Genomic DNA, 27,775 nt, shown 5'->3' on the forward strand with positions numbered 1-27,775 from the left:
TTCTCATCTTTGCATCAGTAGGACTAGCTGGTAGAATTAGGGTTTGCGTTTCTTTTTGGCTTTCAGTTTCTTTCTGCAAGTAGATTAGCTTCCTTTGAGTTAGCTTTCATCCATCAGTTAAAAAGCTTCTTCTAAGAGCTCATAGAAGTTGGCTTAAGCCCCTAGCGGACTTGTGCCAGCTGACCAAGTGACAGCTGCGGCAAGAGCTAGTACTTGTGCATACAGCACCGTCGCTTCCAAGTTTGTTACGAACTACCGGGTTGATAAAATTAAAGAAGGGAGTTCCAGGAGTTGTAGCATTATTGCTACAATACTGGAGCCCACCAAATATGTCCAAGTCTTTGATGCCATAGCATGGCCTTTTCTCGAGAGATCACTAGATTTTCAACTCCACTTTCAAGAACCACAGAATTGTTGCACCCATCAATAATAGTGCTACCTAGAAGCTTGTACAAAGTTCCAATCTAAACTCCCTGCATCAATACCAATGCTCCCTGAACCATCTCGGACACTGTTTTTACACCTACATCATCCATCTTGCTTATAGAAATCATATTTCTAGTCAATGCAGGAATATGCAGAACACGAGGAAGTGTTCTAATCCTTCCACCTTGCAACTTCAACTTGAGTTTTTCGTGTCCCATGATTTTGGCCTTCCGGTCATTGCCTAGGAAGACATCACCACCATTATATTTCTCTTATGAACCACTCCCTATGTGCAGTAAAGTGAAAGGATGCACCTGAGTCAATCAACCATGCCTCATGATCTACATGTGTACTTGAAGAAGAAGCCAAGTACACACCCCCACCTTCATCTGAGGTGGTTTTCGCCTCTACTAAAGGAGCATAATCAAATCCATTTTCTTTCTCAAGAACTTTAGATCTACAGTCCCTTTAGTAGTGCCTTCCTTTTCGCATTTCTAACATACCTTAATAGACTTTCCTAGAGATTTAGATCTCCCACTTGAGGACTTATTTGTGTTTTTGTTATGGGGCCTTCCTCTCACAGATAAGGCATCTCCATTCTAGCTCTCCATATTTTTCCATCTCATCTCCTCCGAAAACAAGGATGATACTATTTCATTAAACTTCAAGTTAGTCGTATTGCTACCTATAGCAACAACCAGACTATCCCATGAATCTGGTAGAGAACACAACAAACTGATGCGCTTATCTTCGTCTAAAATTTTAATATCAACATATATCAACTAGCTTACCATAGTATTAAAGGCGTTCAAATTCTCTATCATCGGGTCTCCATCCTTCATTCTCAAGTTATACATCCCTGTAGGAACAGTTTGTTCACCAGAGACTTAGATTGATACAAAGTCCCTAACTTGTCCCACAAATCCTTTGTTGCAGCTTCTCCTCAAACATTCAACAATACTAAATTAGAGATACACAATTGTATTGTGTTTTTTTTTTTCCTTCTGATCCAACTTCTTCCAGTCTTTTGTTGACATTGTCGTTGGTTTAGAACCTAGATCTATCGTAATCCACTAATATTTATCCACCAACAGATCCTCCATCTTGACCTTCCACAACTCAAAAGTCTATCCGTTGATTTTTTCGACCTCTATCTTTCCATTATTCACCATCTCCTTTCATCGCAAGAATTGATCTCGCAGATCTCCCATTGTAATAGGGTCTACCACATGCCCGAGCAAAACCCCTCAGCAACAAAGGCATTCCCTTGAAGCCGAAATAACTATGATACCAAATGTAGGTTTTAACCCTGTATAGAAATTACCTGCAAATGAATTCTTAAAACACAAAAATATATAATGGCGAGAACATAAAACAAATATACACAAATATTTTCCCCTATATCCCAAAACCAGGAACACTAGATTGATTTTTTATTATATTCCTTTCAATGTTACAATACATATATATATATATATATTGAAGCATTCAAAAGCCTCCTATCCATTAACTTTGGACTAGAACAAAATCGTAATTCCCTTGATCGGATCTACAAAAAACCATCATGCCCAAAACCATGTGTAAAACGCATGCACAAAACCATGGGTAGGTATGCCCACCATATTTATGTTTCCCCCCATGCTTGGCTCTACCCAACTATTATTGGGTTCGCATAAAATAAAAATAAAAATAAAAATTGGGTCATTGCCCCAAACCCCATGATGCGTGGAAAGAATATAACACACACCCAACAATTACAAAGATTGTACATTTTGGAGAACCTGCTTCATGACAAAATGAGTTTATTGCAAAGTGTTTTATGCATCGATTCTTTATATCATAATTTACAGGTAATGCAGGGACTGCAGTTGTCACTAAAGACAAGGTAGTTGTTTGGATAGATTGACAATATTTCCTTTAGGCAAAGAACCAGTTCGGGCCTGATTGGATACTTATGCAGGTTGCAATTGTTGGTGTTCCCACTAATAGTGAATGCTTAACTGATGTCTTGTCTCCATGCTACAATGTGGGCATTGATCCATTTTTTTTTCTTGTGATATAGCTGAAGAATTGAAATAGAAATTGACTATAAAGGATCTCAAATTGGTATATATATATATATATATATATATATATGATGGGAACTTGGTGGATGAAATTTGGAAAGACGAAAAACCTAAAATTCCAATGGTGCTAGTTAGAGTACATGATATGAAGTATGTTGGTTCAAATGTATCTTCAATATTGAGTTCCTTGAGAAGTAATCTCATAGAAGTTGGATTTAATGCAATGGTTATATCCATGCTTGACGAAGTTTCCTAGTTACTAAACTTGAGAGGAAATGATGTGCCACATTCTCTAGTTGCATATGCATATTTAATTGTGGAGCTTGATTTGGTGACACTATTCGTTGATAATTTTAAGATCGCTCATGAAGTCGTGGTTCATCTTACAAGCTCTAATGTTGTATTGAAGCCTTAAGAAACTCTTCTTTCACATATAACTAGGTTGGAAGAGAATGGTGCAAAGTCATGGTTGGATACATCAAGAATAAGCTTGCAATATTTAATGCATTCAATTCTTCATCCAATGATTATTATGAATGACTTACTAAACAAAATAAAAGGAAAAGTATCAAAGATTCCAATGTGAAATTACAAGAAGGAAAGTCCCTTGACATCAAGATGGAAGGACCTGTCACAATACATAGAGCTTCCCTAGTAGCACTTCCAAAGGCCATAAAAATGAGGCAGAATTGGATGGGATAATGCAAGTTCATTTGATGGATGCTACAACTCTTGCCAAATTCTAGTAATGGTTGGAAACAAAAGTTGCTTATGAGAAAGTGCTTCTTACATAAGCATAAGTTGTAGAAAATTTGTTTGAGATTCGAGCTAATAAAGCTAATTTTATTGATACAAGCTTTGACCCATAGATATTTTGGCATGGGGTTCCAAGAGAGGAGAACCCAACATGAGCACGGTGGGCAAGAAATTAGGACCAAAGTGGCACAACATGAGCATGGTGGCTTATTTTTTACATTAACATGGGACCCTAGAATTACAAGGCTTGACAGTTCAACAAATGATATGGATGAGTGTGTATTTACATAGGAAAGTCACTTATATTTTCCATTGGGCTTCAATTTTAAGGGGAGCATTTCATTTTTAAGTGATTCGTTGGGATTTTGTAGTGTTTCACTTTCTTGTCAGCATGTTCATCCGAATGAGGTCGTGCTTGCATTGTGCATGTCATGGAGGTTGATACCTTTTTCCACGAGAGTCAATTGTTATTTTCTAGAGTTTACTCCTGAGGTGCATGGGTTTGGTTCCCTAGTTCAAAAATTTGTTGAGGGATTGTAGTATCAAGTTGCTCTACTCGTCAATAGTATTCAAGAGGTCAATTATGTCAGTACCTTTCCAAATAGTGAGCTAAGCAGAGGAAGCTTCACATCTTCTAGGATGGTTTGGGACCCTGGTGTCATTTTTCATTTGATTAGGTCCAGTTTATGGAGTACCGAGTTGTGATTACATTTCCTAGGGACAAATGATCTTTGGGAAGGGAAGAATTTAATGTCCCAATTTTTGAGTGGTTGCATGAGGCATTGGAAAAGACGAAGAAATAAAGTAATTATTTAATGTAGATGGGGCTAAAGTGACTTTTATTTAAGAGGTATCAAATAATTATTAAAAGAGGCATTATAAAGTGACATTGAGAAACGTGCAAAATGTTAGAAGCCACTTAAAAATCAAAATGAACATGAAAAGTAATTTAAATTTTGGAAAAGAGGGGGAAAACAAAGGAAAGGTAGTTTTAAAGAGGGGAACAAGCTTTGCTCAGGGATTATGCATTGCACTTTTTCGAGATTGGATTGGAGAGCTCAGTATCTCACAACTTCCTCAAAGAAAAACCCTTGGAAGAAAATCTAGTTTTGGTGGACGATCATCCACCCTAGCCAGATTAGAGGAGGGATCACATGGATATCTCATCGAATTTAATCATGAAGATGTTAAGCCTGTCAACAGCTTAGTGGATTCGATTTGCTTGATCAAGAGACCCGAGACCCCCATGTCCAACACACAAGCCTAAATTAATTATTCAATCATGTAGAGGTCTACATTTAATCTATTGGCAACATTGTTTGGAAGTTGTGTAGTTGCAAGGGATAATAAATCAAGGTCGCACTCATTAAGTCTGAGGTAGGAGACTACAATTAGCCCAACGACCTGTGAGTGTAGGAAGAGGGTGGAGGAGTGGGGATCGGGATTGTGGCAACATGTGAGAAAGGACACAACTATTGAGCAAAGGCTTTAGTGTAAAAAGGAATATAAGTTGAAAATATGAGTTGAAAAAGTGGTTTTTTTCTTTTTTCCCTCTAAAATGTGATGATGTAATCTAATATTATTTTATCATTTCCACTATTATTTTATAATATGCCTTAGGAGGCCCATTTTAGACTTCAAAATTTCTCTAATGCGTGATCCCAACATTGTTTTATAGGTAGGCCAAAGTCTACTCAAGTTCTTAGGAGTACTATAATAGGTAGATAAGAAGAAACAACCTCCACTATTCATGTCATGTTTGCTAGGGGGGTTGTCATTGAAATCAAACTAAGTGAAGTCATTTTTGTTTTCTCGAGTGACTATGTATAAAGATAGGGATTGGAATGCCCACATCTAGCGACTATGTGATAAGAAAGGGATGGATCAACCATTGTGGAGGGCTTGGGTTAGTGTTGGAACTATGGGTATAAGGAGAAATACAACCTTCCTTGAGACAGTGGGGAAAATTCAACCAAGTCAAGGAGGTGAATGCATTGAGGTAAGTCAAATTTGTTAATTTTCTAGTGTCTTATGCTTAACACAATCATTGATATCAATTCTTCTTAAATTAACAATCAATTTATCCAATATAATTCAATATTCTAGTAACAATAAGCAATTGTAGATAGAACAGTAAATCCAATGCACGATAGAAGAAACCAAGAGCAAGAGAGACACAATAATTGGCCAAAAACAAGGGAAGAATCCCACGAAGGGGAAGCCCTTTCAAAATTCTTCTTCTATTAGATTGTCATCAACTGTTCAACAGAGAGATACAATGTTCAAGTTCATCCACAATGAGTCAAACAGTTAAGCCCTTGACTAACCAAATCAACAATCAATATCCTATCAAAGGATGAGCTAAAAAGTCAAATCTGGTCAATAAGTCAAATCTACAATTCTGGTCAAAGTCAACAGCAGCAGCGACCCTAACCAATCAATGGTCAAACCACCTCCAAAATAGCTCGGTTGTTAGAAAATTATATATTACGGAGCAATGGAACACATAAAATATTGCAGAAATATAAACACAGAAAACGCACAAAACAAGAGAGACACAGATATACGTGGTTCACCCAGTTTGGGCTACGTCCACCCCGAACAGCCAGTCCTTCCTTTCTATTATCCAGCAAAATGAAGAGATACAACCTACAGCAAAACCGCTGTAATATCCTCTGTTTTCTCTCACAGTCTCACCTCTATGTTTCTCGCTCACCGAATACACATCTATATCAGCCTCAAATACAATGCCCTCATATAAAGAGAGGGGTTGCCTTCTAGGGCAAAAAACCCTAAACTAAACATAAGTTCTACCGTCAGATCATTCGCCTAATGAACGGCCCAGATTGACTAGAAATTACTATACTTTTACAAGGCAATTTTACAGCTGTTTTTAGCTTCGGGGGTGCTGCCCCCGAAACCCCCCGCCAGGGGGGGGCTCCATAAAGTCGCTGCCGCCCCCCCTGGACCCCCCCACGGCAGCAATCATTTTACGGGCGGCGTTGCCGCTCCATTTTGAACTGGGGTCCAAAATGCCGGTACTATAGAAGATAATCAAGCTCCACACCCAACAATCTCCCACTTGGAGACTGATTGTAGCAACTCCACCGCTGCTCCATTTGCTGGACAATGACTCCTCTTTGGACCTGGCTGTTTCTCATCTTCATCGTCATCCTTGAAGACCAACTGAAACTGAGCATATTCTCAGTTTCTCCCTGGTTACAACTTTTGTTAGCATATCTGCAGGGTTTTGGCTAGTGTGTATCTTTTCCAGCTTCAACTCTCCATCTTCCAACACTGATCGTATGAAATGGTACTTGAGTTGTATGTGTTTTGTCCTGGAATGAAATGCTGAGTTCTTTGCAAGATGAATGGCACTTTGACTATCACTGTATAACGTGCCCATATCATGCTCCTTACCCAATTCACCCATAAACCTTTGTAACCAAATCATTTCTTTACTAGCCTCTGTAGCAGCAACATACTCTGCTTCTGTTGTTGAGAGTGCAACAACACTTTGGATTTTTGAAACCCAACTGACAGCTATTCCTCCGACAGTAAATACATATCCTGTAGTGCTCCTCCTATTATCTCTGTCACCTGCCATATCTGCATCAACATATCCTTGTAGGGATATGTTTGAACCACCAAAGCATAATGCCTGATTTGTGGTACCTCTCAAATATCTGAGAATCCATTTCACTGCCATCCAATGTTCCTTTCCTGGATTGTTCATGTACCTGCTTACAACTCCCACTGCATGTGCAATATCAGGTCTTGTGCAGACCATTGCATACATTAAACTTCCAACTGCTGATGCATATGGAACTTTAGACATATAATCCATGTCTTCTTGGGTCTTTGGGCACATTTCTTTGCTAAGTTTGAAATGGCTAGCAAAAGGTGTACTAACTGGTTTTGCATTTTGCATGTTAAATCTTTTCAACACCTTTTGTATGTACTCATTCTGAGACAATGTTAATTTTCTATTTTTCCTGTCTCTAGTTATTCTCATACCAAGGATTTGTTTTGCAGCACCCAAATCCTTCATTGCAAATGAATTTGCCAATTTTCTTTTGAGCACATTTATTTCCTGCATGTTAGATCCTGCAACAAGCATGTCATCTACATACAATAACAATATAATATAGCTGACATCATTTTGCTTTTTCATATAAACACAATGATCAGAGTGACATCTAGTATAACCTTGTTCAGACATAAACTTGTCAAATTTTAGATACCACTGCCTTGGAGCCTGTTTTAAACCATACAAGCTCTTCTTCAACCTGCACACAAGTTTCTCCTTCCCTTTCACCTCATATCCTTGTGGCTGCTGCATATATATCTCTTCCTCCAAATCCCCATGGAGAAAGGTTGTCTTTACATCTAACTGCTCAAGATGCAAATCTTCAGCTGCTACAAGACTTAAAATAGTTCTGATTGAAGTCATTTTAACAACAGGAGAAAATATTTCATCAAAATCAATACCTTTCTTCTGTGCAAACCCCTTCACCACAAGTCTAGCTTTGTACCTTTGCTTTCCTCCATCTTCTTCCTTCAGCCTGTAAACCCATTTATTCTTCAATGTAGTTTTTCCTGCAGGCAACCTGACTAAATCCCAAGTCTGGTTATGCATTAAGGAGTCCATCTCTTCTTCCATGGCTACCTCCCACTTCTTCTTGTTTTCAACCTGCATTGCTTCTTCATAACATTCAGGTTCACCGGAATCAGTCAACAATAAATAATATAATGAAGGAGAGTATCGTTCAGGAGGTCTACCTATCCTGGTAGATCTTCTAACACCACTTTCAGGTGTTTGGGGTGCCTGTTGCTGTTGTGGTGGTTGCTGTTGTTGTGGTTGTTGATTATTATTATTTTCAAGCACCTTTACTTTTTCAGTGATTTCATCAAGGACTGCGTATTCCTTGTTTTCCTTTTCCTGTTTCTTTTCCTGCAACTGATTCTTATACAAGACCTTTTCATTGAATATTACATCTCTGCTCCTAATGATTTTGTGATTTTCGTAATCATATAAGCGATAACCAAAATCATTAACACCATATCCAATAAAGGTACATTTCTTTGACTTTGCCTCAAGCTTTGTTCTATTTTCTTTATCAATATGGACAAAGGCCTCACAACCAAAAGGCTTTAAAATAGAGTAGTTTACCTTTTTACCTGTCCATGCTTCCTCTGGAACACCACCATCCAAGGAACTTGAAGGCCCTCTGTTTATTAGATAAACAGCAGTATCTACAGCATCTGCCCAAAACTGTAAAGGCAATCCTGCATGCAATCTCATGCACCTTGCACGCTCCATGATTGTTCTGTTCATTCTTTCTGACACACCATTTTCTTGTGGTGTTCTTGGAACTGTCTTCTCTCTGCGAATTCCATGCTCTGAACAATACCTATCAAACTCTTTGCTGCAATATTCACCTCCATTGTCTGATCTAAGACACTTCAATTTCTTTCCTGTCTCAATCTCAACCAAAGCTTTCCATTTCTTGAAAGTATCAAATACATCAGATTTATTCTTAATACAATAAATCCAAGTTTTTCTAGTTGCATCATCAATAAAAGTAACATAATAACGAGAGCCACCAAGAGATGATACCTGAGCAGGTCCCCATACGTCTGTATGCACAAGCTCTAATTTTTCGTTCTTCTTTTCTTTCCCAACTCTGAGAAATCTGACTCTCTTCTGTTTTCCATAAATGCAGTTCTCACAGAAGTCCAAATCAACATTCTTCAAACCTGGCAACAAATTCCTTGAGTGAAGAATCTTCTTCCCTTTTTCACTCATGTGTCCGAGCCTATGATTCCATAATGCTGCATCTGCTCCTTTGGAAGTCAAAGCATTAACAGAGTTAGAAATACCATTGCATAAATACAATGTACCAACCTTTTCACCTTTCGCTATTACCAGGGCTCCTTTTGTGACCTTCCAAGCTTTATCTGTGGAAGTTGTCACACAACCTTCACTGCCTAACTGCCCTGTTGAAATCAGATTTTTCTTTAGATCTGGAACATGCCTTACCTCCTTTAGTAGCCATTGGTTTCCATTCTGCTGTTTTACAAGAACCTTACCCATTCCAACAATTTTACAGGGTTTGTCATCACCCAGACGAACTTGTCCAAAATCTCCTTGAACATAGTCATAAAAGTATTTCTTTTCAGGTGTGGCATGGAATGAGGCCCCTGAATCTACCACCCAGGAATCAGTAATATTTTCGAAAGAAAGAATCAAAGCATCTTGTAACACCTCACCTGTCACATTTGCTTCATGATTGTTTTCTTGCTGTGCATCTCCTTCTTTTCCCTTCCGAGATCTACAGTCTTTCTTTAGGTGTCCTTTCTTTCCACATTTCCAGCACACTATCCCCGATCTGGACTTGGATCTGCCTTTCCTTGATTTACTGCGATATCTTGAGCTCTTTCCTCTTTCCATTTTTCTTCCTCTAGACTCTGCACTCAAAGCATTTCCCGATGTCTCACCGGAGCTTTTCCGTCGCATTTCCTCGCTAAGGATAGCACCGACAACATCATCAAACTTTAAAGTACTAGATCCAGAAACGGAGTTACTAATGGCCATTACCAAACCATTCCAACTTTCTGGTAATGAGCACAAGAATAACAGAGCTCTAACTTCATCATCAAAGTTTACCCCTACAGAACTTAACTGGCTTGTAACTGTATTAAAATCATTTAAATGGTTTGCAACAGATCCACCTTCCGACATATTCATATTAAATAACCGTTTCATAAGAAATACCTTGTTTGAGGCCGAGGGTTTTTCATATAGTTTCGACAACGTATGCATCAAACCCTCTGTCGTGGTTTCCTTCGAAATGTTGAAGGCGACGGACGCAGCAAGACACAACCGTATTGTTCCGAGTGCCTTTCTATCGAGAAGGTTCCATTCTTCGTCTTTCATACCCGTCGGCATCTTTGTTTTTCCGCCCAATGGTAGGTATAGATCTTTCTGATACAGATAATCTTCCATCTGCATCTTCCACAGCGAGAAGTTTTGGCCGTTAAATTTCTCGACCCTAAACTTACCATCTTCCGCCATTGCTCCCACTCGAACCAGGAACCCTTCTTTCTTGCGAGTTTATCAGCCAAATAGACCTTCGGCTCTGATACCAGTTGTTAGAAAATTATATATTACGGAGCAATGGAACACATAAAATATTGCAGAAATATAAACACAGAAAACGCACAAAACAAGAGAGACACAGATATACGTGGTTCACCCAGTTTGGGCTACGTCCACCCCGAACAGCCAGTCCTTCCTTTCTATTATCCAGCAAAATGAAGAGATACAACCTACAGCAAAACCGCTGTAATATCCTCTGTTTTCTCTCACAGTCTCACCTCTATGTTTCTCGCTCACCGAATACACATCTATATCAGCCTCAAATACAATGCCCTCATATAAAGAGAGGGGTTGCCTTCTAGGGCAAAAAACCCTAAACTAAACATAAGTTCTACCGTCAGATCATCCGCCTAATGAACGGCCCAGATTGACTAGAAATTACTATACTTTTACAAGGCAATTTTACAGCTGTTTTTAGCTTCGGGGGCGCTGCACCCGAAACCCCCCGCCAGGGGGGGGCTCCATAAAGTCGCTGCCGCCCCCCCTGGACCCCCCCACGGCAGCGATCATTTTACGGGCGGCGTTGCCGCCCCATTTTGAACTGGGGTCCAAAATGCCGGTACTATAGAAGATAATCAAGCTCCACACCCAACATCGGTCAACAGTCAGAAAATGTAGCCTCCTTTGCTGGTCAAAGTCAACCTAAAATAATGTCTCCAAATATGGTCAAAGTCAAACTTTGACCTCTAAAAACCTTAGTCCCACAATCTTGGTCAACGCTGGTCAAAATGTCGTAAACAAGTTTGGTCAACCTCCTAGTCAACTCGGCATTCCAAGCAGATCATAAAATCAAATTAAAACCAAGTCAAACCATGCTCTAAGTCCAAAAAGTCAACGTTGGTCAAAGCCTCAAAACATAGGATAAATCTAGCCAACAAAAAATGACTCTCTCTCCTTCAGTGAGACCAACCTGCAATTTTTAAAGTTGTACAAACCAATCAAATCAAGAGAGAGAAGATGTGATGTATGATGATGCTCCAAAGTGATGTGACATGTGGTCTATTTATATGTGGTTGATGAGGTGGCTTTTCCTTATCCAGACTCACTTCCACTTTTATGCACATGTGGGTTTCACATTAAAAATATTATTTTTCCTTAACCAAATTAAATTCTTCCAAGGGCTAGTAGGGGCTTCTCTAGATGAAGGAGTCTTCCCAAAGGAGGAAATTTCTCCCCGAGCTGCCAAATTTCAACACTCCCTCTCAGCTAGGGAAGAATTACCAATTGCATCATGAATCTCATCTCAAATGTCCTGACATCGTCATTGTTGTACCATATCATGATTCATCTCTACTCATCTATGCTCATTTATTGAACACTCTTGAATCTAAAGGAATAATCATCATAGGGGAGCTCTAGCTACCACCCTATATCCAATGTTAATAGGAAGGATACTGCTTACCTTGGGAGGTATGGATCGCACTCATCTTATTGATCATGACATTAGGTAGGATGCCACTTACCATAGGAGTTAAGGATCACACTCATCCTATTGTCTATTGATCTTCCCACCTTGACCCTCAAGATCCAAGTGGTAGAACACTTGCATCCTAAAACTTGGGGAGGATACCACTTACCGTAGATAAGGACCGCACAAACATCCAAGTTTTCCTCACCCATTGGCCCAATGGGTGGAAATTCCAACAAGCCCATCTTGTGGGTAGAATGCATACCAGGGCACACTCGATAGTAGGGGAGATACCACTTATTGGAGTTAAGGATCAAACGCATCCTACTGTGAAAATAGGCAACACACCACTTACCATAATAGGTAACAATCGCATGTATCCTATTTTCAATTAGGTCCCTCAACCCCATGAGCTCTCCAACTCAATTCCTCTCCCTAGGAGCTCAGACATGGGGTAATAGCATAGCTTAGAGTCCTTGATCAACCAAGACCCTACCCAAGAGTGTCACATCCATCAATCCAAGTTGCTCTCTGAAGACCAAGAACTTCTCTTTCGTTAAAGCCTTGGTAAGAATATCTACAATTTGCTCATCAATCGAAATGTGATGAAGCCTAACTGAAACTCTCAGCAACATATCATGGATATAATGATATATGATCTCTATGTGCTTGGAATTGTCATGAAATATGGGACTCTATGAAAGTTGGATCCCACTCTTATTGTCACAATATATCACTGCCATATCCAAAACCTGCTTAAATAATTCTCCAAATAACTTTCTCAACCATAATGCCCCGTAGCTAGCCACGCTAGTAGAAATATACTCTACCTCAGTTGTGTTAAGGGAAATGGATTTATGCTTCATGCTCATCTAAAATATCATTGCAGATCCCAAGCTAAAATAGCATCCTGAAGTGCTCTTCCTGTGAATAACATTTTTGTCCTAGTCAGCATCAGTGTATCTGTGTAGTCTCACATCTCTGGTATTATATCTTAATCTAAGATTAATAGTCCCATGTAAGTATCTCAACACATGCTTAGCAGTGACCCAATGTGCATGTAGAGGCTCGGTCATAAATTGACTCAGTGTTAACTGAAAATATATATGTTTGGTTGAGTGTTCACAAGAAACATCAATTCCCCAATCAATTGTCGATATTTAGATGGATTTGCCAAGTCAGGTCCTACAACATCTCCACATAACTTCTTGAAGTTCATCTCCATCAGTGTGGCCATAAACTTACATTCCACCATTCCAAATATTTCCAAAAGTTTCACAACATATTTTCCTTGTGAAAGGAAAATCTCACCGAGCCTTTGCCACACCTCTAAGCCCAGAAAGTAATACATCAATCCAAGGTATTTCATTTCGAACTAAAAAGCCATCTCCCTCTTGCACTTGAGAATCATAGGCTCACCACCTGTCAAGAATAAGTCATCAAAATATAAAACCAAAATAAGGGGCATACCTTGGACCACTTTGAAGTAGAGGTTCAAGTCAACATTGCTTCTTGTAAATCCAAGCTTCACCAAATAGCTATCAATATGGGCATACCAAGCTCTAGGGGCTTGCTTCAATTCATAGCATGTCTTCTTCATCTTGCAAACGTGAATCTTTCTATCATGCACTTCAAAACCCTATGGTTGTTGTACATATACTTTTGCCTTTAGTATTCCATGAAGAAATTCAATCTTCACATCCATCTAGTGAAGTGTCCACCCCTCGCTAGCAGCAAGAGCCACAATAGATCGAATAGTGGTATAATGGAAAACTAGTGCAAATATGTCATCATAATCTTCTCCCTCTTTCTGCGAGAAACCTCCAGCTATGAACCTCGCTTTGTATTTCTCGATACTTCCATCCACACCATGCTTAATCTTGTACACTCATTTTGAAGTCAAAACAGACTTGCCTTTGTTAGAAAATCAGAAAGGAAAAAAGATTTTATTTATGTTGATAATTACTTGTGATGTTCTTATCACAAGTAAAACAGCCAATTACCAAAATAATAACAGACGCCAGATGTAGGAAAACAGCCAGGGAAAAACCCATATCTAGGGGAAAACCCAAACAACAACCCTTCCTTAATAATTTCACAAGATGACCCAAGACTCCTTGACCTAAACAAAAACTTATTCTGACCACCAAGTCATCCATTCCCTTCTTTTGAAAATGATAATCTTCCAACAGTAACTTCAACCTAGATGTAGCAACAGAACTTCAACCCAACAGTAGCCCAGCAAAACCTTCGACTTGACAGAAACTTTGATCCAGCATAATCTTCGTCCTTCCAACAAGTAGCCCAGTAAATCCACATGAGTGAGAGAGAGACAAACTCAGAAACTTTGATCTTCCTTCTTCCAGCAAATCTCCTCATTCTTCTGCAACTTTGCACTTTTTTGGCTTCCTCTTCTTGGATATCGAACTTGTGAGTGAGAGTCCTCCAAATGAATCGAACTACTTGTATATATAACCTTTTATGGAGGTCGAATTACCCTCATGTAGGCTGACTTGATCAGGTAAGGGCTAACTTGGTGTGGAGGTGACAAATGACTTATTTTACTCAATATTAATTCTTTTTACATGATTCAAAAGCCCAAGAAGGGTCTCTTTAAATGGAAAATGACTCTAATGACTCAATACAAAACCTAGAAGTCCTTAATGGGGAGTTTGACCTAAAACATGATGACCCAAGCATGAAACCCATGCTTTAAAAATTCATATCAATAATAAAAATAAATTATTTTTCTTTCTTTTGATAAATACATTTCATTATGACTCAAATACAATTATGAAGGCTAAACCTAGTTACATTCTTCAACACTCCCTCTTAATTAGGGAGGTATTCATAAGTACATGAAGATCTCAAAACACATGAACCATGAAGATTTTAGGCACTTACGGTGCCACAGTCTAGATTCCTGACCAGGGAAATCTATCCGGGTGGCACTAAGATGGACTAAAGCTTTTAGCATCTCTAGGTACCATTAGGCTTACTTGCTAACCATCAACCCAGGGAGTTAGGTGTGTAATGCAAGGTCAAAGCTCTATGACCAATGCCACCCTCCCTAGTACTTCGAGAACTAGACATCAACACATATGTTGGCCAGATGTCCTCTTAGGCATTTTACACACACAATGCCTTAACACATCAAATCTATCTTGATCAAATAGATCGATAACCTCACGCATGATTTTTAAAACATTCGAGAGATCTACTTGAATAATCACAACCCCAATTAGTAACAACCTTTCAAATACTTATGAGTAAACACGAACCTTCGGGGTCTTTCAACATCTTGATATTGCTTCACAGTTTATCCCATTAGGACTTAGAGGCTTCCCAAAAAAATATTGACAAAAGATTCATCAATCATATAGCTTCCTTTCCTACTTCACATGCAGCAATAATGGAATCCAACTTTCATTCTTCCAGTAGCACTTCAATATTTATTCTCCAATTTCTTAAAGGTATCCATCATGACTATAATATGCCCTCTCTCTCAACTTGGGAGATATCCTTCCTTTTATATTGGCTCCCTCTTAACTTAGGTAGATCAACTTCTTTCTATGACATCAAAGAATCTTTCATGTCTTCCATCCTTCTCATCAGAGTCATCTTGATCATCATTATTCATATAACTTCCTTCCTCATGCTTATCAATCAAATCAAATTTACTTACGGATACCTTCAGCATCTTGAAGATTATGTACCTACACAACGTAGATAGAAGATACAACCAAATACATATATAGATGCAATAACTTAACTATATCATAATCATATAATAATGGAAGCTTTGAACTTTAGACATAAAATACCTAAACTTAGTTAGGTTCATAATCAACAAGAGAAAAATACTTTTATACTTCTACTTCTTGCTAGGGTTTTGTCATAAACCCTAGATTTCATCATCAAGACTTCGAGCAACTCAATCAAGATAACAATCTTCATTATATCTAGGGTCTCAATATTTCTTTCAAAGATATGACATATTATACTATAATGTATTGAAAACCCTAGAATCAATTCAAACAAGTATAGTTCTACAACATATCCAACAACTTTAGAATTCATATGTTAGACTTCTAATAGGATTTAATGCAAACCCTAGATTTCATACATGGGACACTAAGCTTCAACAATCAAAACCAATAACAACACAATCTAAGGTTTCAACAATATGACCAACCTTTTTGTAAACCCTATATTTTATCATCACATCAGATCCTATAATATCAAAATTCTACTAGGGCCTAGTTACAAACCTTAGTACTTTATGAACATCAACAATTTTGGTTAGCACATATATCTAGGATTTCATAATTAGGCACAAGCTTATCACAACAATATCCATTAGGTAAACCCAAGACACAAATATCAATACATTTAAAGTCAAACATATAATCATCTTGATTAGGTCAGGATTTTGATCTAATGGGCAAACATACACCTAGGGTTTCATTCCTAGGAGCTTACTCTTGATACATAAAGGTTTTACTCATAAACCCTAATTTACCAAGACCTCAAGGTCTAGGAACACATTACCATCCAACCCTAAAGGACTAGGCTCTCCATAACAATACTAAAACTCCAAACATAACATTACCATCAAAACCACAAACATCAAAGGAATATTATTTTCTATATTTCATCAGTAACCCTGAGTATACTAGGGTTTTTCACATTAGCATTAACATACCCTTAGGTTAGGGTTTTACAAAGAGCCTTTTAGGGTTCCACAAACATAATGATTTTAATGAGGATAGATTCAATCTAAATATTAATCACCCAAACGAGAATCTTTAAGATTCAATGGTCCTATACATAACACTTGTTAGTAATGTAAAACATATTCATTTTAGAATGAATGAATGTACCTTTATCTTAAAGAGAACAAAACTTATTATCTAAAACATACCTTTGAGTTGTTTTCTAGACAAATCTTATAGGACATCAATTGCAATGCTTTTTCTAACAAGGAAAATATAAAAAGAAATGCTTTTAGCATCTAGTATAAACACATTTAGATAATAAAAGGAAAACTAAATATAAAAGATAATACAAGGAGTAAGATACTTATCTTTGGAAAAATGGTGAGGGATCCCTCTTAATCCAATCTCGAGGGATGCTTATAACTTTAATAAAACAATTCAGCAATGTTTTTCCAAAGCATGTTAAACCTATAAGAACTAAAAATCAAAATACAAACAATTCAAAAACTTAGAGTAGAGGAACTTAGTAGTATAAGTCCTTTATTTCTTATTCTTTGGTGTTTTTCTTCTTTTGAGATCCTTCTTCAACAACATTTGCTTGATCCCTATTTCTCTTTCAATTCCTCGGATTATTAGGACAATCGCTTCTATAGTGACCCATCTTGTGACAATTGTAGCATTCAATTTTGGATAGGTCTATCTTCCTTCTAGGCCCTTTAGAATTCTTGAAGGTTCCTTTATTCTTGTTATGAGGGAAATAAGCATTTGAAACTTTCTCCTCTTCATTATCTTTGTTGCTTACTAGATAAACTTTGACTTCTTCTTGAATGCGTGCATTCTATAATTGTTTGAATGTAGGAGTTTCCTTCCAACTGTTGAGACCTGATGAAAAGGCACTCCAAGATGTTGGTAATCCTAGAAGTGTAGTGATTACAAGTTCCTTTTCAAGTACTATCTCATCGATTGCATGGAGTTCATATATCATTCTATCTATTCTCATAAATAAGGATGCCATAATGTCTTCCTTTGTCATATTTATTGATCTCAATTCATTCTAAAGACTTGCTATTTGACCAAGGTTCTGTGTTGTGAATAATTTGGGTAATGCCTCATACGTCTCTTGAGTGGAATCTATGTTGGACATATATGGGATAAGGTTATCCTTTAGTCCATCCACCATTAGTGTCATGGCTAATATCTCGGCTTCTCTGAAATTTTCCTTTTCTGCATCACTTGACTCATTTGTAGGCTTCTTTACTTTTCCTTTGACTAGATCCAAGAATTTATTCTTCTCGAGGATGAGGTTTATCCTCTTCTTCCATGCCCTGTAGTTGGATGCTCCTTCTAATTTGTTTTCTCCCTTCATTGAGTTATAAATTGTCCTTGAAGATGATAGGCTTGACTTCTTATATGACCCTTTTGATAACCCTTATTCAAAATTCTTAAAACTCCTTATTCTCCTTTCAATAGATCTTCAAGCTACATTTTTCCTCCTTCTTCACCTTAGCTTTGATACCACATTAGAAAATCAAAAAGGTAAAAATATTTTATTTATGTTGATAATTACTTGTGATATTATTATGATATTATTAACTTTATTATGTACTTATTTTACTTTATTTCATCAAGCAATTACCAAAATAATAACAGACACCAGATGTAGGCGGACAGCTAAGGAAAAACCCTTATCTAGGGGAAAACCCAGTCAACAACTCTTCCTTAATAATTTCACGAGATGATCCAAGACTCCTTGACCTAGACACAAACTTCCTCCTACCACCAATTCATCCCTCCCCTTCTTCTACAGATGATAAACTTATAGCAACAACTTTGACCTAGATGTAGCAATAGAACTTCGACCTAGCAACAGTTCGACCCAACATTAGCCCAACAAAACTTTGACTCAATAGTAGCCCAACAAAAAATTCAACCCAATAGTATCAGCAAAAAATTCAACCCAACAGTAGCCTAGCAAAAAAATCAACCCAATAGAAACTTTGATCCAACAGAATGTTCGTCCTTCCAGCAAATAGCCTAGTAAATGCACACAAGTGAGAGAGAGACAAACCCAGAAACTTTGATCTTCCTTCTTCCAGCAAATCTCCTCCTCCTTCTGCAACTTGGCACTTTTTCTACTTCCTCTTCTTGGATATCAAATGTGTGAGTGAGTGTCCTCCAAATGAATCAAACTGCTTGAATTTATACCCTTTTCTGGAGGTTGAATTACCCTCATGTAGGATAACTTGATTAGCTAAGGGTCGACTTGGTGTAGAGGTGACAAATGACTTATTTTACTTAATATTAATTATTTTTTTCATGGTTCAAAAGCCCAATAAGGGTCTCTTTAAATGGACAATGACTCTAATGACTCAAGACAAACCTAGAAGTCCTCAATGGGGACTTTGACCTAAAACATGATGACCTAAACATGAAACATGTGCTTTAATAAGTCATAACAATAATAATAATAAATTCTTTTTCTTTATTTTGATAAATACATTTCATTGTGACTCAAATACAATTATGAAGACCAAACCTAGTTACATTCTTCAACGTCCTTCGGGCCTTGGAACTACTTCCCATACATCATTATTCATTATATTGTTCGACCATAACATCCTTCCATGCTTGTTCTTTCACTGCTTCTTCAAAGGTGGGAGGTTCAGCCTGTATGATGGAGCTCATAGCTACCGCATAGCCCTGGTATCGGCATGGCTTCTCACTTTCCCTTAGGGTTCCTCTAGCAATGACATGTCTCTCAACATATTGTAAGGTGTCATGAAGGCATAGAGGCCTTTTCCAGGCACGAGGGTCACTTGGAGGAGGATCCAAGGGGTCCATATCTTTCAAAGGATCACCAACAACTTCATTCTTAGGTTCAAGCACATATGGTCCTCCTAGAATATCATCATCCTTATTCTCAACATTGGTAGGAGGAGGAGGAGGAGGAGTGTCCCTTGCTTTCCCAAGGGAAGCATCTTCATCAAATGTCACATCTCTCCTAAATTATATATTCCTTTGACTAGACATATATATTCTATAAGCTTTAGAATTTTCACAATATCCAACAAACCTACCTTTCTTCCTATTAGCTTCTAGCATGTTCCTTTTTTACTTCAACACATGAAAGTATACGGGATAGCTAAAGATTCTCAAATGAAAAACATCGAGCTTGATACTTATGAATACTTATTCAAGAGTCATGTCACCCAAGGCTTGATGAGGAATCTTTTTTTGAACATATACCACTATGTTAGTGGCTTCTCCCCAAAGGAACTTTGGCAACTTTTGATCACGCAACATGGCTTAGGAAACTTCCATGACAATCCTACTCCTCCTTTCAGCTTACACCATTTTGTTTGGAATAATAAGGTATGATGGTCTCCTTCTTGATTCTAGCCTTCTCGCAAAAGTCAACGAACTCATTTGATGTGAAATCTCCACCATTGTTAGACCTGAAAACTTTGATTATTTTCCATGTTTGACTATTTATAAGTGATTTGAATTCCTTCAACATGTCAAATGCTTCATCGTTGTGCTTCAAGAGGAACACCCATGTCTTACGAGAGAAGTCATCCACAAAGATTATATAGTATAGGTAGCCACCAAGAGATTTCACCAACATGGGTCCAAATAAGTCAGAATGTATGAGTTGTAGAATACCACTCATCCTACTCCTGCTAGAAGGGAATTGTCTCTTTGATTTCTTTCCACTTGCACATCTCATACATACTCCATCATGATTAGCTTGAACCTTAAGCATTCTAGAAACCATTCCTTTTACTTTAGGCAGGGCTTTATAATGAAGATGAGAAAACCTTCGGTGCCAGAGCTCACTTTGATGATTTCTATCATGTACCAATGCTCGCATTAGTCTTCCATTGACTTTATAGAGTTCTTTAATTCTTGATCCCAAGGTGAATGCATGCCTCATACAAGATTCCATAGGCCAAGTGAGGACCTTTCCTCTTATGAAGGCAACTTTCATCCCTTTATCTTCCAAGGCAGATACAGATACATTATGTTTCTTCAAACTTGGTACGTACATAACATCTTGTACATGTATGATTTCCCCGTAGTCCAAATGAAATGAAATAGAACCTAAGCCCTTCACAGGATATGTGGAATTTCCCCCAAGGATGATTTTCAAATTTATCTTTCTCTCAACCAGGTTAGAGTAGAGGCCTCACTATCTACCAACCAACTTTCAAACGAATCTAGAGGGGAGGAGCTAGAAATTGTATAAATAATAAAATATTCAGATTCAGTAGCAACTACATTATTTCCATACCTTGTGTTCCTTGATCTCTTTTAAGGACAGTAGCCTTCATCAGAATCATCAGGAGCATCTCTCCTTCTTCTATTGAACCTGTTTTTGTTGTAGCCATGATTATTGTAGGACCTTGGAGCACTTACCTTTTCCAGATAATCTTGAGCATAATGACCATTCCTATGACAATTGAAGCATTTAACTTTCAATATGTCATTTCTAATTCTCTTATTAGATGCCTTAGATGTTGGAGTAGGCGTTCTTGAATTATATGGTCTTCCTCTTCCTTTCTTCCTTTTGTCTTGAGCAAAAAAGTGTAGAGGGTTATCCTTCTTCATGCTTTTGAATTCTCCCTTTGGAAATCATCTTGGTTTCTTTCTGGGTGCGCTTGCCAACAAGCTCATCAAATGTCGGTAACTTGTCATTATTACTAATAGTAGTAATGAATGTCTCCCAAATAGGAAGAAGGCCTCCAAGATCAACGAGTACCAACTCTTTATCAAATATGGATTCTCCAGTAGTCAACAATTGATCCTTATGTTGGATATCCTCATGAAGTATGACTACACAGTCTCCCCCTTGTTCAATTTGATGCCCTTGAGTTGATTCTTCAAGGAAAGAATATGATTCAAATTGTTGACCTCATACATCCCAACCATATTGTTATAGATGTCCTTGGACTTATTCAAATTTGAAATATAAGTGAGCGAATACTCTCTCAATGAATCAATAATTATTTTCTTGGCTTTGATCTCACCTTTCTTGTACTTGGGCTTGGTAGCAGTAGGAAATTTTTTTGGAGGTTCAGGTACCTTTCCTTCCACATATTCCAAGACATCATTCTCATCCAAGGTCACTTCCAACCTGATCTTCCAAGCGACAAAATTAGATGAGTCGTTCAACTTCTCTACATCCTTGAAGTATGAGGTAGACATCTTGAACAAGTAAACTTCTTCCAATTGGATTCCTTCAAAGTTGATTACTCTTGTCTCTTATCTCCATGGGCTTGTCTTCACCTCAACTATAATACCATGTTAATTTTTCAGTGTTATATACTTAACACAATCACTTATATCAATTCTTCTTCAATTAGTAATAAATTTATCAAATATAGTTCAATATTTCAGTAACAATAAGCAATTGTAGATAAAACAAATCTAATTGACAATAGAAGATAGCCAAGAACAAGAGAAACACAATATTTGGTCAAAGACTAGGGAAAACCCTTTCAAAATTATTCTTCTATTAGATTTTCATCAAATGTTCAATAGAGAGATACAATGTTTAAGTTCATCCACAATGAGCCAAATGGTCAAGCCCTTGACTAACTAAGTCAACAATCAATTTCCAATCAAATGACAACCTCAAAAGTCAAAATTGGTCAACAAGCCAACTATGCAATTTTGCTCAAAGTCAATAGTAGTAGAAATAACCCTAACCAGTCAACGATCAATGGTCAAACCACCTCCAAAGAATATTAGTGAATAGTTAGAAAATGCAACCTCCTTTGCTGGTCAAAGTCAACCCAAAAAAATGCCTCCAAATATTTTCAAAGTTAAATTTTGACATGAGGAAACCCTAGTCTTGCAATCTCGGTCAACATTGGTCAAAATGTCCTGAACAAGTTTGGTCAACCTACCAGTCAACTTGGCCTTCCAAGAAAATCAAAAAATCAAAATCAAACCATGCTCCAAGTCCAAAAATTCAATGTTAGTCAAAGTATTAAAACAGAAGATAAATTCAACCAACATAAAATGACTCTCTCTCCTTCCCACATGTGAGACCAGCCTGTAATTTTCAGGTCTGTATGAACCAACCAAATCAAGAGAGAGAATATGTGATGTTTAATGATGCTCCAAAGTGATGTTACATGTGGTCTATTTATATGTGGTTGATGAGATGGTTTTTCCTTACCCAAGAAGACTTGCAATTTTGTGCACACATGGGTTTCACATTAAAAATAATATTTTTCCTTGACCAAATTAACTTCTTCCTAGGGCTAGTAGGGGTTTTGTAACATCATTGGTGAAAATTCCATGTAATAAAAGTTAATAAAGGAAAAATAATGACCACGGTTGATGGGACACTCATTCCAAGTTGAATCTTGGGCAATACATCCTTGTGTGGTTGGTTATTTGGTTTATTATGGCTAATGAAATTGGCAAAGGTAATGGCTAAGGATTTGGAAAGGAAAAATGGCATTTTTGGCACATTTATTTATGAAAATAATGGAAATTATGAGAAAATGAAGGTGAAAGGTCACAGGTTGCATGTGATGAGGAAAAATGAAGGAAAATAATGGAAAATGAAGAAGATAGAGGCATAATTGATAAAAAGGCTTTTGAGGATCAGTTTGTAATCTTTTTGTCAATTCAATTTTGGAGCTCTCTCATTATTCTCTCTCACTCACTCTTGGACACTTAGAGTTTTCTTGGAGTACTTTAGCATTGGAGCAATAAAGGAAAGAAGGCAAGACAAAGGAAGGAACAAACAAGGAAGAGCAAGATCAAGGAGCTTGTTGGTAAGGTAAATCCCCTCTGCGGACAGAGGCGATCCCACTAGCCTATCACAGAACTAGCCACAAACAAACCACGCTGCTACGCAAGTTCCTAGTTATGCATCAAAGGTGAATCAAGAAGACTAACCTGGAGTCCAACGCTATGATTGAAGCAGAGTTGATATCCTCGCTCCCTTGCTCCAACAGATCATAACGAATACCTGCACATGCAAAGGAAGAGACAAATACCAACATAGAAACTACCAAGGCACAACTATATTTCAGTCAGAAAGGAAATAAATCAACATATCACCATGACAGATAATGAGATTGGAACTATAATAGCAGTCGCTCATCAATTAATAAACAGGAAAAGTTACAACCATTGTTCTGACGTCGACCCTTCTCCTGGCTGGGTGAGTAACTATATGTGTCTTGACATGCATCTCCTCTCCAGCAGCATAACCTCTCTAGCACTCATTAGCATTCTCTCCATGACCAATAATCATCACTACTATAACCCAATCACCAAATCACTAGCATAATACTAACACCAACACTCTCTCTTCTCTAGCTCTCTTAGCACTAGCTTGCCCAATGCATAATGACAAGCTTATATAGATGAAGAAGGGAGGAGGATGCGATGAACCGGGACACCTTTTGTGGAATTAGCAAAATCCATAAAGATGGATAAAGCTCGACAAAAGACTGATTTTCTATCCTCAGAAAAGCTCCATGTAATGAAGGAAACAACAGTCGGACGTGCATTAAGGCAAAAAGCACGACTAAATTTGGTTGGCGCGACTGTTGCTCTAAGATAGAGCGCCAATGGTCGCGCCCTCTTTTGAGGATCTCCATCATTGGCGCGGGTAAGACACTGTGGACTTGCGCCAATGGAAAAAGAGAACATTTTAGGGATGATTTGCAGAAGGTGTCTTCAGGGAACATGGAGTACATACTCAGGGGAACATAATGCAAGTGTTTTTAGCCTTTGTCACTTCTTATAACTTTCGGGATGGGTCCTCCAAGGTACGACAAGAGGAGTAACAGGGATGGTGACAAATTACTGTGTAACAGATGCCCCCTAAAGCATGAAGTCCGAGAGGTGGAGAGGGGTGAAATGCTTTACAAGAACACACACATAAGAGCACACAAGAGCACATATAGTTACTGCCGCCGAGGAGCTGTATTAAGAGACATGACTGATAGTTCAATTACATGATGTACGTGGCATGGTCGCAGCCATCCATAAGAGAGTACATAAATAATCTGGATCCATAGTATGGACGCAGCCATCTGGTTAGGATCAATGATTTGACTCAGGTATGGTCGCAGCCATCCAGTGAATGAGTCAAGTATCAAGAATCACGCCTGGATTACAACAGACACAATCCAGGGTCTTGCGCTCCATCTCGACCCGAACAAGAGTACAAGTCCAAGCATGTGAATATATGAGCTGAAGTCGAACATGCATGAACATCGCCTGATTACCAGTCAATAATGGAAACTGTTAACAGACGCGAGAGGTACCACCAATAATGACAATGGCCCTCAAGGTACTATAGGTACAATCTATGGCGCGTGAATTAATGATCTGAAGTCGAACACCCGTAGAATCATCCGATCGGAGGCCAATGATGAAAACCTCACGTCGAACACAAAGAACCTGCCATTGAGGCATGCAGGCTCCAAGGCACCGGAAGGGAGTCTCTAGGTCAACTTCCTGGATAATGAGCTGAAGTCGACAGGGAGTGACCTTGATCGAAGGTGGGCCATAATGTTTCCCACGTCATCGACACGAGACAGAGAGATAATGTCGTGAATCAAGATTGTGCGAACTATTAGAGGGAGGTGGTTTATTTGCAGAGGTCAACTTCTCTTGAACATATCGGCGGCACATTAACGGAATTGGCAGTATTTGACATCAATGTATCAAAGGTCATTATGACGAGGCAATGAGTGAATGAGAGGTCAAATAGGGTACCCGAATCCATGGAAGCAAGTGAAAGATATGAGATGAAATATCCCCACCCTGGACACGAAAGCAAAAAGTGCCATGTTCAAGAGCGACATACTGCCGTTACGGTAATAATTATGGTTCAAAAAATTTTATTTTCCCCCACCATTTCTGGCGAGTACCCCAGTTATTTTTAACAAGCTCGATGGGGATAACATATGCTTGTGTTGTGACAAAATCCGATGTCATTAAGTTTTAACGAGTCTGACAAAGGAAGAACTCAGCGTCTTTTCTTGTTTAGAGAGTTTGAAAAGACAGCAGAAAAGGAAACTCCAGGGATGTCCTTTTTCGTAAAGTTGTGTCTCTCGGGCCCGAAAAAGTATAAAATAATACCCGAAAGAACCGCCCGATCATTACGATCGAGGAGTACTTTTCATGATTAGTGACTTTGACCTGAAAAAGTAAAAAAGCAGTCAAAACCACGTCGTTTCGTAACCACTAACGAGTTTGAAACGACAAAAACCCGGTAATCTTTTTACGTTTTAACGGTCGACAAAAAGAACTTAAAACGACCGCCCCTTATCACTTTTTAACGAGTCAAGAGGAAGGACTCGGCAATCTTTTCCTCTTTAAATGGTCAGAAAAGAGCTGAAAGCGGACCTCCATTTTTATTTTCTTTAAAGAGTCAAAAAGGGAAAAATACTCGGCAATCTTTTCATATTTTACGAGTCAGAAAAGAGCGTAAAGGCGACTCGTCCTAAAGGAACGAGTGGTATGAGGGATAGCAACTGGTTCCGGTAATGGTGGAACTTTACTTGAAACACGTGAAGGTTAAGAGGCTGGCTAATAAGACCACTCACTGCTGCGGTTCCTCAGGAAAGGAGAAACAACCAAGTGAAAGCATATGATCGGCCAAAAAGATGGTGGTGATGGAATGAAACAACCAAGGCTCATCTAGCAGACTTTTAGCGGATAAAAGGCAGTCACGGGACGTAAATCAGGTATGGGTTCATTTTTACACAAGCTTGAACCATAGAGAACTTTGCTTGGATTCGGTTTCATGTTTACACAAGCTTGAAACGAAAAAAATATGCTTGGGTTCGGTTTCATGTTTACACAAGCTTGAAACGAAAAACTATGCTTGGGTTCGGTTTCATTTTTACACAAGCTTGAAACGAAAAACTATGCTTGTTAAAAGAAAAAAGAAAATTGTTGCATGCCCCCAGCATGATTATACCAATCGAGATACATGCCCCCTTCATGACATTCACAGAGTGGATGGAATGAAGGTTTACTTAGAAAGACTCGATTGGAGGATGCCCCCCGGCTTCAGTCACGCACCCGGGCGAGCTGCCGTCATCAGAATGACGGGGTAGGTGCTGGGGCATTTCCTATGGAAATAAGACCATTTAGGAATGGCAAATGGCTATATGTGAAGTGTGAACCGGGGAATGAAAGTTGGTCTACGACTTTGATCGTTCTGCCTTCATGCGGAAAACACATCACTCTGAAGAGTGAGGACACAATAGCACGTATGCGATAAATATAGTCTCGTCCAAGGAGTAAATTGTAATCTAACGGACCTTGGACTACCATGAGACCCATTTGGATAGTCTTCCCTTCTAACGTGATAGGTACATTGGGAAGAATTCCTAAAGGTCGAGTGATTTCTCGATGGAAACCTACAAGTCTTCTCATCTCAGGCAGAAGCAGTGGGGAACCAAGTGCTTCCCAAGCTGTTGAAGAAAGGATACTAACAGGAGATCCTTCATCAATAATTGTACCAGCCATAACCATGCGATAGACTTGAACTATAATTCGAAATGGTATGGAGGCTGGTAACCGAGGATTGACTAGTTGATCCCAATTAAAGGAAATAACTAGGTTGCTCGGAGGTGGGACTGGATAGACAGCCGGATATGCCTCTAATGGACTTTCTTCCTGTTGTGAAGAAATAAGAGGGATGCTCACTTGATCATTAACGTCTATGTCAATGAATAGAATTTGGACGGTGGGTTCGTCATTCTTGGCAGTGATAACATCATCTGAGGAGGTAACTTCTGAAGGCGAAACCGGGTCACTTGTAATCAGGACCGTTTGACTGTTGTCTGGTTTGGATTCAGATGTAGGATCATCTAGGGGTGGAAGTTCTGAAAGCAAAACCGGGTCACTTGTAATCAGGACCGTTTGACTTTCGTCTGGTTTAGATTCAGATGTAAGAGCAGCTAAAGATGGAACTTCTGTAGGCAAAACCTTTTGAAAGACCGGGTTACTTGTAAGCTTGAATTGTGGACTTTCGGTTGGTTTGGACTCAGGGGGTTCATCTTTGATGATCAAGTAGTGCGTAGATGATGAATATAAATCACTTGTTCCGACCAGGGACTGGTCTGGAACAGGCTGAGCAACATTCTTTCCGACCAGGTACTGGTCTGGAACAGGCTGAGCAACACTCTTTCCGACCAGGTATTGGTCTGGAATAGGCTGAGCACAGGTAGGTTCAGGAAGAGAAAGCTGG

The 27,775-nt window shown here is 38.6% G+C and overlaps 1 pseudogene; it reads left to right on the forward strand.

Moving 5' to 3' along the window:
• The first annotated feature begins 2,221 nt into the window (after nucleotides 1-2,221).
• Nucleotides 2,222-3,361, forward strand: LOC149261006 (aminopeptidase P2 pseudogene; annotated as a pseudogene).
• The last annotated feature ends 24,414 nt before the right edge of the window (nucleotides 3,362-27,775 follow it).

This window comes from Pinus tabuliformis, chromosome 6 (genome assembly GCF_031772625.1).
Source record: "Pinus tabuliformis cultivar Carrire ecotype Pingquan chromosome 6, CPIR1, whole genome shotgun sequence".
Lineage (NCBI taxonomy): Eukaryota > Viridiplantae > Streptophyta > Pinopsida > Pinales > Pinaceae > Pinus > Pinus tabuliformis.